Source organism: Pseudophryne corroboree, chromosome 12 (assembly GCF_028390025.1).
Source record: "Pseudophryne corroboree isolate aPseCor3 chromosome 12, aPseCor3.hap2, whole genome shotgun sequence".
In the NCBI taxonomy this organism is placed as follows: Eukaryota; Metazoa; Chordata; class Amphibia; order Anura; family Myobatrachidae; genus Pseudophryne; species Pseudophryne corroboree.
Genome location: NC_086455.1, coordinates 34,267,514 through 34,279,035, shown reverse-complemented (window position 1 = coordinate 34,279,035; position 11,522 = coordinate 34,267,514). Strand labels below are relative to the sequence as shown.

At 42.7% G+C, this 11,522-nt stretch overlaps 1 pseudogene; it reads right to left on the bottom strand.

Moving 5' to 3' along the window:
* Positions 1–10,270: 10,270 nt before the first annotated feature.
* Positions 10,271–10,389, bottom strand: LOC134981755 (5S ribosomal RNA; annotated as a pseudogene).
* Positions 10,390–11,522: the final 1,133 nt, after the last annotated feature.

Sequence of the window (11,522 nt, the reverse complement as noted above, 5' to 3'; positions counted from 1 at the left end):
CATTTGTGTGGTAACACAGAAGCCAGATTTACTAGTTTATGTTAATGCTAGATCCTATAGGGCTAATGGGAAAATCAGTGTGGTTTCAATTGGTGAGCTGCTCTGTCCACTGTTTTTCTGTATACAGCCATAATCATCATCATTAGTATTGCCACTTGCACCAGCCGAATACCTGGTGCAAGAGATCTGTCTGGACAAGGCTTCCGTTCCCCATACACAAGACTCAGCATAGCACACTGAACCCAAGCTACATGCCAATGACACTCCTATGATACTCCCAGAAGACAAAAGAGTTCCATGGGATCACGTGGTCCTCACCCAGTTCTATGTCATCATATTGTCCCCACCCAGTTCCATGCCATCGTCCTCACCCAGTCCATGCAATCATATTGTCCCCACCCAGTTCCATTCTATTGTCCTCACTCAGATAAATGCAATCACATTGTCCCCAGTTTCCACTTAAACCGATTTGGGTAAGATTCGGCCCACTCAGAATTGAATGGTGAAAGGCTAATATGCTTAAGTTCACTTCTGTGCATTGTCTATATGCCATAATTTACTATTTGCATCTGTACAAAGAGATCTTTATGACTCTTAATCAGCCCTTAGGTGTTATAGCCATCATCATTATCAATGCCAACATGCACTAGCACTATCCTTAGTGCAAGAGATCCATCTGAAAGTGACCACACATCTCTGCTTAGCCCATGCTTGCTAAACTTAGCCTTTATGTGAACTCCTTATTACCATCCAGTTACACTAATTCAGCCACAAGTAGAGGTGCAACGAAGAAGTGGCATTTGCAAGATCCACCTGGAGAACAGTCTGGCATTTGACTCTACATTGGCCCAAAATCTTGTCTATGCATGTGAGCTTAGTTTGAGGCTCTTGCAGGGATGAACTGGGGCTCTAAAATACCCTTGGAATTCTAGTTTGTGCACACAACAAGGGAACATGGTCACATCTCAAGAGGACGTGCCATGAGTCACAGAGGCGTGGCCTCATGGCATACCACGTCTCTCTGTATGCTAGTTTGCTGAGCAGATCACTGGGGGCTGGAGCTGCTCGGCCATCCCCTGTCTTTCTGTGTGCCTTGAGGACAAGCAGAGCTGCTCAGTCAGGCTAATAGTAATCTTCAGGCCATTGACCCTTCTGGCATTTGCCAGAAGTGCCAGATGGCCAGTCCAGGACTAGGTTATTGCATGTGCTGAGACAGTAGTTTTATGTCCATCTGCTTAGATTAAAATATACTCAGAAAAGAAGTACTGGTTGTCAGAAATCACTAATTTAATACACACATAAAGTACAAAAGTTACAATGTTATGTCTCACGTCAGATGTTTTGTCACTGCGGTGAAAGGTTAGTTAGTTAGTTAGTTAGTTAGTTAGTTAGTTAGTTAGTTAGATAGTTCTTCATAAATATAAAAACTGAAAATGAAGGAAACTTTATTAATAAACAATTGGTATTTTCACATGCTGTTAGATCATACAGTATATGTGTTACTCTAGTAAAATGCAGTTATTATGTCAATTACATCCAAAATGGTAGCATCCAGTCTTTCTTCATGCAAACAATACAGGAATTAGACTTTGAAGTTTTCAAGTTCCTATTAGCCAGCAATATAAAGATCCTTTAGGTCTTAGCTTGTAGCAATTTGCAGCAAAGGCATATGTTTACTTTCCAGCTGCCGGTAAGGTAAATGTGATGGAGCATTTTATTCAAATCCCCACTTCAGCTGTTAGTGTGCTTGTAGAAGTTACTCTATCTTAATGATGGACAGAAGAAAAAGGTGGAATTTAACTCCAAATGCTGGGAGACATGAGCGCTGCAGGTGTCCAGCACCATGTGAATCAGTGCAGCAGACACTTTTCGTGTTTTGTGTTTTGGTTTTGGATTTAGATCCCCGCTCGTGTTTGGATCTGGATTGGTTTTGCCAAAACCACCCTTTCGGGTTTTAGTTTTGGATCTGGATGATTATTGAAAAAAACAACATAAAAACAGCTAAAATCACAGAATTTGGGGGTAATTTTGATCCTACGGTATTATTAACCTCAATAACATTAATTTCCACTCATTTCCAGTCTATTCTGAACACCTCACAATATTGTTTTAAGTCCAAAAAATTGCACTGAGGTCGCTGGATGTCTAAGCTAAGTGAAACAAGTGGGCAGCACAAACACCTGGCCCAGCTAGGAGTGACACTGCAGTGGCAGACAGGATGGCAGTTTTAAAAACTAGGCCCTAAAAAGCACATAATGCAAAGAAAAAAAAGAGGTGCGAGATGGAAATGTCCTTGGGCCCTCCCATCCACCCTTATGTTGTATAAACAGGACATGCACACTTTAATAAACCAACAACCTATATTTTTACAGCATACAGGATCAGTGTGCTTTTAATTTTTAACAACTGCACCCTGAATTTTTGCAGCATACAGGAGGACAGTGTACCTGCTCCCTGTACAACACAGTGACAGCCAGGACAGCAACACCCATGTACAGCTGCAGCACCCATAACAGCACATGAAACACCAGTGACAGCTAGGACATCCAGAACAGCCAGGACAGCACCCCTAACAGCACAGGTGCACCACAGTGACTAGAGCAGCACCCCATACAGAGCACACACTAAACCCACCCAACGCCACCACCCACAGAGAGATCGAGGTCTGTCTCCCTCACTCTCCAAGTCTGGAGTGAAAATGGCGGTGATGCACGGCTGTTTATATGGAATCCAAATTCCGCGAGAATCCGACAGTGAGATGACGACATTTTGTCTCATTCTGGTTTCGAGTCTTGTATGTATCAAGATAGAAATAGACAGGTGCACGTATGAGCGGTTTCTCCTAGCAGCTGTAATGGGAGATAGTCAGTCTCCCCAGAAAATAGATACCAGTAAAATGAAAAACAGCGCTAAATAAATATAGTTAAAAACAATTTAATCCACATTAATATAAAACAGTTATAAAATAGGAAACGTATCTGTTAAACAATACACACAGGTAATGAATGGATTTCGGGACTTATCCACCAATAAATGCACTTCTTTGGAAAGCAATGTCCAATGTTTATGTGGTAATTACTCACACATGGCCATGTTTTACCAGCAGTGGGGATATTCCAGCCGAAAAAGAGTTTCCAAACTGTGTTCCAAATGATTAAGCTCGTTCAGCGACGGCAGTGGCAGTGTTGGATCCTGGTTCACAGATTTCTTTTTACTGGTACTGCTGTTTAGCTGGAAGTCTCCAGTCAAATGGACAGTGCTAGATGGAGCAATCGTTTAGCTGGAAGTTCTCAAGTAACTATTCAGGTATCAATATAGGTACTAAGTCTTCCGGTCACGTGGTCGTGACACATGACCGGAGACCGGGACGCCATGACCAGCCCCCTTATTACTAATAGGGGCATTATTAGTAAGGGCACCAGTGTGTGTCTTGTTAAACCATCCCGGTTACGTGGTCGTGGTGCTGATCACGTGACCGGAGCTGCTTTCCAAAGAAGTGCATTTATTGGTGGATAAGTCCCGAAATCCATTAATTACCTGTGTGTGTTGTTTAACAGATACATTTCCTATTCATAACTGTTTTATATTAATGTAGATTAAATTGTTTTTAACTATATTTATTTAGCGCTATTTTTCATTTTACTGGTTTCCGAGTCTTGCAGGATGTCTTGATCCGGACTCTGATCTGGGTTCGGAGCGTGACGTTCAGGGGATTGGTTCTCGTGGAACCAAACCCACTCATCTCTAGCATGGACACAACCTATGCAGAGACATTTTTGCATTTTTGATCTGGATTCCTCGTGTAGCGGATGTGCTGTAACACAACAGCAAAACTTCCATTGGTCAGGGTCTAAAGGTAAATAATGAACTGCAGGGAAAAGGAGGTAAGTGAAACAGTAAGGGATAGATGCATTTAATGGAGATTGGTTTATATGGTCCCCAGGTATCTAGGGGTATATCCTAATGCATAAAGAGCCATTTTTTATTGGTTCTTCAGCTCATATTCATTTTAGGGGCCAGAATAGCAAATAAACTGCACTTCTAAGCCTCACCATGGAGTTTTCTTTAAATAGTAAACACTGTACGCAACTACATTTTAGTCCCCTTTGGTACCATAAGATCACATTCTTTTGCCTTCTTCGTGTGCAGACAAAAATTGTTTAAATGTGTATGCAATACATCAGTAAAAAAAAAGAAAGAAAAATAAGCAATGCCATATTTATCATTGACATAAACCTATAAGAAACCAGCACAGCAGAGTTGTTATGCCCGGTAGACCAACAGGTTTACAGATCATTCATTTTTGAGTTTTGGAATGTTCTCTTCTGCTTTACAGGATACTTGCTTTCCTACTGTACACATTATTGCATAATAGCAAAGGACATTTCAAGTAGGATAATATCGATACATCATTTATACCACTCTCATTACCAGGGTTTCTTCAAATGTCCTTCAGAAAAGCAAGTTAAGGTAACCATATAAATAGCGATAAAAAAATAACAACGTTTTCAGCAAATAAAATATATTCAAGGCTTTTACTCAACTACAAATTGATCTACAGAGGGATTCACAGCAGGTCTAATAAGTAAGCTTTACATTTGTATAGTAGTGTACCACTGGGTCAGCAGCATTTTGTGGTATTTTAAATCCTTTTCTCGGTTTTTGAAGCCCTTGGGATGTAAGCTCTTTCCGCGATTCAAAGCCTTTTCTATCTGGCATTCTTTAATAGAACACAGATTATCTTTCATTTTTGTAACTTTCATGTTGGTCACTTCTGAAATAAAATGTTTTGTTATATCAGCGGTATTGCCAATCTATGCAACTGACACTGATATTGGTAAGATGTACATAAAACATCTCTTTTTATACAAATAATGGTTTTAAATGTAACACAATGTACAGTTTAAAAGAATAATTATATGTGACAGGAACATGTTTTGGCACTAATGGATCTACAGCTTTGCGCTTTTTATACAAGAGGAGGGACAGTAAGCTCCTATACCAGTAGTTACAGAGAAAAATAAAATGTTGGTGTATGTCTATATTGGTTCACAACAAATATTAATATGTACAGTTTCCTGAGTATCTACAAACCCACAAATATACAGTCACAAAGCGTTTAAAAGAAGTTGTCTTTCCCATGTGTCGTAAACATGTTTAGTTCAAAGTAGACCGACATATTGACTTAAAAGTTTCAGTTAAATGGAACAAAATGCCCACAGAATCTTTGCGTATGCTAACTGAGGCTTATGGAGCAGATTGTATGTCACATACATGTGGGTTTGAGTGGCACAAAATATTTAGTGACAGTTGTGAGTATGTTGAAGATGATGAATGTCCCAGTGTTATGAACTGAGTACCTGGAACTCTGGGGAGTGGGTAGCAACTGGAGAGTTCCAGTACTCATGAGTGAAGCTGTGGCCAGTTATGAATAACTGCAGCAATGCCTACTCTTACCCCTGACTCTGTTACTCCGCCCCAGTGGTCAGTTGGTGCCTGCAGAGCTAGTCTTCTCCTATAGCAGCCCCGTTTAAATGGGCGAATTAGGTCTACCCAGACTCCATTGCCCCAGGTCTTACGAGGTAACAAGGCACCAACTGAGACTGCGAGTGAATAAGGGTGAAGCTAACTAAGACTAGTGTGACTACCAATGGGAGAGAATACAGAAAGGACAATGAACAGATTATATGCAGCATGGCCGCCGAAATGCCAACATAGGAACCAAGGAACAGAGTGTTGAAAACTAAGACAAAGAATATATGAATGATTGTGAATGCAACAATACATGAAGATGTTATAATACAGAAATACAAGCAAGCAGTGTCTTTATGGAAACTCCACAAAATCCTGAGTACAAGGCTAGCTGGTTATGGTCAGGTAATCAATCTGGCAAGGTCTCCGGGTCTCCGGGTCAAAGGTTCAACACAGGCAGAGAGGATCTAACACAAGCTGACAGGTTCTCACTGAATGCTCTAAGATGTTATTATACAGAAATGTAAGCAAGACAGTGTTTGTGTGGAATGCAAAAACCTGAATACAAGGCTGGATGGATCTGGTCAAGATATCAATCGAGCAAGGTCTCCAGGTCACAGGTACAACACAGATAGACAGGATCTCTCTTGAACTGACAGGTTCAAGATCCCACCATAGGACAGGGCCTGGACACAAGTACAAACAGGAACATGTGTCTATCACCGGCATCAGTTGAAGGGCAGGCTGGGTATTAAAGGAACCACACCACAATCAGGATGACTGGAAGCCAGACACAAGGTAATGGCTTAATTAACTGAAAGGTGAGACAGCAGAGGCCACACATACAAGAGACAGGCTGCAGTTACACAGACTCACCACATAATGGCCTAATTATCTGACAGGTGAGGCTGCACAGGCCCCATATACAGGAGACAGGCTGCAGTTGCACAGACTCACCAAAGCTGTCCCGCAACAGTACTCTAAATAAGTACATGAGAAAACTTGGCATGCAAACTGAACAACAAATCAGTATCCAAATGATAGCAGGAATGGTACACATCAACAAATAAACTGTTAGGCAAGTTTTGCATCAAGATCTTAACATGACAAAAGTTTGTGCTAAGATAAATATATTAAGGGTTTTAACAAAGTCCAGGAGGGAAACATTCTTCAAAGGAAGAGAAGCAATAGGACAAGAGGACATGCACTGAGACTGAAGGGATCAGGTTCAGGGGAAAATTTGAGGAAATATTACTTCACAGAAAGGGAAGTGGACAAGTGGAATAGAGAGGTGGTAGAGGCTAAGACAGTAGAGTAATTTAAACATGCATAGGATACACATAAGGATATCCTTACAAAGAAATAAGGATCAAATAAGGTTTAAGATAAAAATATGAAAAAAAAGGGGCAGACTAGATGGGCCAAGTGGTTCTTATCTGCCTTCAAATTCTATGTTTCTACGATTCCAAGGCTTCTCACGGCCGAGCAAAAAGAAAATCAAAAGCAAATTAGTACAGATATTTTGGAACAAATGCAAGTGGATTTGCATTCTTTACATAAAGGTGTTGTTACCTATGATGAAACATGGATCTTCAGTCCATGCACTGGAAAACACCATAATTACCAAGAATGAAGAAAGCACGTCAAAGCAAATCCAAATTCAAATCCATGTTAATTGTTTTCATTGATATCAAGGATATTGTTTTGGCAGACTGGGTACCAGAAAGCACAACAGTGAATCAACATTATTACAAACATGTTCTATAATCTTCGTGGAAAAGAAACAGAAGAGGCCAGAGTTGTGGAAAAATTTGCTTTTTTTTTCCATCAGGTCAATTCACCAGCCCACACAGCTCTCTCTGTGAAGCAGTTTTTGGTTGAGAAACAGATTGCAGTACTAAAGCACCCACCAGACCAAGCACTGTGTGACTTTTTATTTTACCTAAAGTCAAATCTGTACTCAAAGGAACCCATTTTGCATCAGTAGGGGAGTATCTATGCATTGGCCAGGATGGCACACACCAGGGGTGCTTGCTGAGGAGGGGGTGCTGCCCAGCGGTGCCATCCTGGCCCGACACCCTCTTTCATGTGACAGCGCCGCTGCCGTATTATTGTATTGCTCTGTGAGCTGTGCCTGCGGTTGAATGTGTGGAGATGTGCCCTGTATTGCAGGGCACATCGAGGCTGCAATGGCGGAGTGCAGGGGTTCTGCGTCCCCTACAAGGTGGTCGCTGGCACTATGGCGGTGTGTTTGTCCCCAGCACCTGCCAAAGTATGGTGGCATGCAGCAGCGTGGAAGCGTTGCTTCAAACTTGACACCGATTTGGCAGCCAATTGGAAGCGCCGCCCGCAGCATTTCAAATCCGGCGCCCTCTGCAAACCAATCATGGCTCGTGGAGCGCCAGCCAATCATGGGCAGCCGTGGTGAGCCAATCAGTGCTCATTGCATCATAGGGGCGCCCCTGGTGAGTGACTCCTTCCAACTTTCCCTTACTATGCAGGGGAGCTCAGACCCCTAGATACACCCCTGTGCATCAGTTACCGAGGTAAAAAAGAAAACAGTTGAGACAGCTGACAGATAAGCTACAGCATGGGCTTGATCAATGAAAAATAAGAATGCAGCAATGTGTGTATGCAGAATGGTAGTACCTAGAAGGGGAGCGGCAGTGGTGCACGCAGGGGGGGTTTCTGAGTACCTGGAAACCCCCCCTGATGAGCCAACACTTTAATTTTTGAGACGGAGACAGCAGTGTCTCCGTCTCAGTAAAAGCTGTCCCGGGGGAGCTGCTGGCTGCGCATGCTCAGCCATAGCAGCTCCCTCCGTCCAGACAGTGCCACCAATCTGCTTCTGCCTCCCAGCTCCTGATGGATGGTACAGTACTGTACAGAATATTTAAATATGTAGTGTATACACTATACAGCATGTAAAGTTTGTGTGAATGTGTGGTAGCCGGGCAGCGGCAGGTCCATCAGTGATTTTAAAAGCATTGCACGCCAGGCCATTTCATCACATAGGCAAGCAGTTTATTCACAGTTTAGACAGGGTTATCACGACAATAACATTTGATTTCTTGTTCTTCTCTCCAGCGTAATATTCATATGGGTTACATCAGGTTACATTTCTTTTAATTCGCATCAATGGGCAATAACAGCATTTACAGTGATGTGACAGCATTACAGTACATACATACCATTGCAGTCTCTGGGAATCAGTAGTGCGGCTTCCGCAAACTGAGATTCATTTCAGTGTGCTCTCCCCCATTCGCTAGGGGCTCTATCTAAACGGGATCTCTCATGGACACGTTACTGGGGGCCTTCCGCCAAACGTGGTTCCTACTACTCACCCAGGTCCTCTCCTGCAGACTCACACCTCCCGTCCTGCTTCTTGGGTATCCCTGAAGATGCCTTTGTTCCTGGTTCCTTCTACTGTACTCTGCATACTGTGGCTCTCACACTGCACTCTCCATCTCTCACTGAAGCTGCTGGCTTTCCTGTTACACTGCAGATATGGGCTCTCCCTCTCTTCATAGCAACACCCACACGCTGCTCTTCTCTCCATAATACAAGGGACTGTGGAGTACCATGCTTGTTCCACAGTCCCCAGACTGCGTTTCTCCTGGTCACTAGCCTGTGCCCTCCATTCTCAGTCCTCAGCTCACACTGAATTCTAGCCTCTGCTTTGTTCCTTCTACTAAAACCCCCTACACTTCCTGTCCTAACTCCTTACATGTCACAGGGTCTGCAAGTAACTGGTTTTGGGGCCATAAACTTCCCCACTCACTGATAAGAATCAAAAGGCTTTTGGAACTTTCCAAAATCTGTTGTCTCCTAACATTCCAGTATGCCAGATATGTATGTATGTATGTATGTATGTATGTATGTATGTATGTATGTATGTTTCTGTGTGTGCTTGTGTATGTGTGTTTGCATGTATATGTGTGTGTCTGTATGATTGAATGTGTGTGCAACATATATATATATACATACATACACACACACACACATATATATATACATGTGTGTGTGTGTATGTGTGTATATATATATATATATATACTGCTCAAAAAATAAAGGGAACACTAAAATAACACATCCTAGATCTGAATGAATGAGATATTCTTATTAAATACTTTGTTCTTTACATAGTTGAATGTGCTGACAACAAAACCACACAAAAATTATCACTGGAAATCAAATTTATTAACCCATGGAGGTCTGGATTTGGAATCGCACTCAAAATTAAAGTGGAAAAACACACTACAGGCTGATCCAACTTTGATGTAATGTCAGTAAAACAAGTCAAAATGAGGCTCAGTAGTGTGTGTGGCCTCCACGTGCCTGTATGACCTCCCTACAACGCCTGGGCATGCTCCTGATGAGGTGGCGGATGGTCTCCTGAGGGATCTCCTCCCAGACCTGGACTAAAGTATCCGCCAACTCCTGGACAGTCTGTGGTGCAACGTGGTGTTGGTGGATGGAGCGAGACATGATGTCCCAGATGTGCTCAATTGGATTCAGGTCTGGGGAACGGGCGGAGGGATGTAGACACTCTGGCTCTACACCCTGATCCTATCCCACCAGCACAAGCTCTGCTTGTATTAATAGGACCTCCAAGGGTCACTGAACCGAAAGGTTATCAGGAGTATAGATCCTTAATGGCATTGACCAATGTCAAATCTGTGACATGTCAAGGAAGACGGTACTTAGAAAAGGTAGCGCAGATTAGAGAAATAGGCGAAAGAGATGATTGGAGGAAAATATGGTGATCCTGCTGTTGGCTTGGAGTCGAGGAGGTCATGAATTACAACACCGGGTATTCTCTGGGGGTCACCCTCACAGATACTGACCCAGCCCACCACCGTTTTGCTTCCAAGATCGGACGAGATCGGGCTCTGTCGGTGGGGTATGGTAGTAATTTCTTGGGCCTACTATGGCCGACTCACCAATGAGAGTGCACCTAAACAAGAATGGGGAGAGAGACAGAGGAACGGGGCGGATCTGCTGTCTATGTTAGAGACAGGATATACCTGTGGATCATGGATGAGAGTCCGCAGATATATAGAGAAATGGAAAAATGAAGAGATTGGAGGAGAAAGCCAGAAAAAGAAACAGAGAAAACGGGAGAAAAGAAAAGGGGGAGTGAAGAAGGAGAGCTGAATGGAGATTGTGAGGAATGTCAGCTTGGTATCACACCGAATTGCTGTCAAAACAAATATTAATTATGTATACACCCAGGTAACTGGCAATGTTGGATATATTCGGTAGTTCTTCTATTTCAATAGAGAAAACGAGTGTTGGTGCACAGGCCCTGATAGGTGCCAGTTGTCACACTTATTCACACATATGCTGCAAAAAAACAAATGTACAAATGCTATGTATACCTTGCAGCATGACTGATGAACATAGTGATATTCCTGCCTAGATCCCTAGATAGACCTAAATATGATACCTTACACCGAGCTGCAGCACTATAACATCAGACATGGTGCACAGGCGTTAGGGTAATCCACATTCTCGGATATGTTTGGGAGGCCTATCTAGGGATCTAGGCAGGAATATCACTATGTTTATCAGTCATGCTGCAAGGTATACATAGCATTTGTACATTTGTTTTTTTGCAGCATATGTGTGAATAAGTGTGACAACTGGCACCTATCAGGGCCTGTGCACCAACACTCGTTTTCTCTATTGAAATAGAAGAACTACCGAATATATCCAACATTGCCAGTTACCTGGGTGTATACATAATTAATATTTGTTTTGACAGCAATTCGGTGTGATACCAAGCTGACATTCCTCACAATCTCCATTCAGCTCTCCTTCTTCTCTCCCCCTTTTCTTTTCTCCCGTTTTCTCTGTTTCTTTTTCTGGCTTTCTCCTTCAATCTCTTCATTTTTCCATTTCTCTATATATCTGCGGACTCTCATCCATGATCCACAGGTATATCCTGTGTCTAACATAGACAGCAGATCCGCCCCGTTCCTCTGTCTCTCTCCCCATTCTTGTTTAGGTGCACTCTCATTGGTGAGTCGGCCATAGTAGGCCCAAGA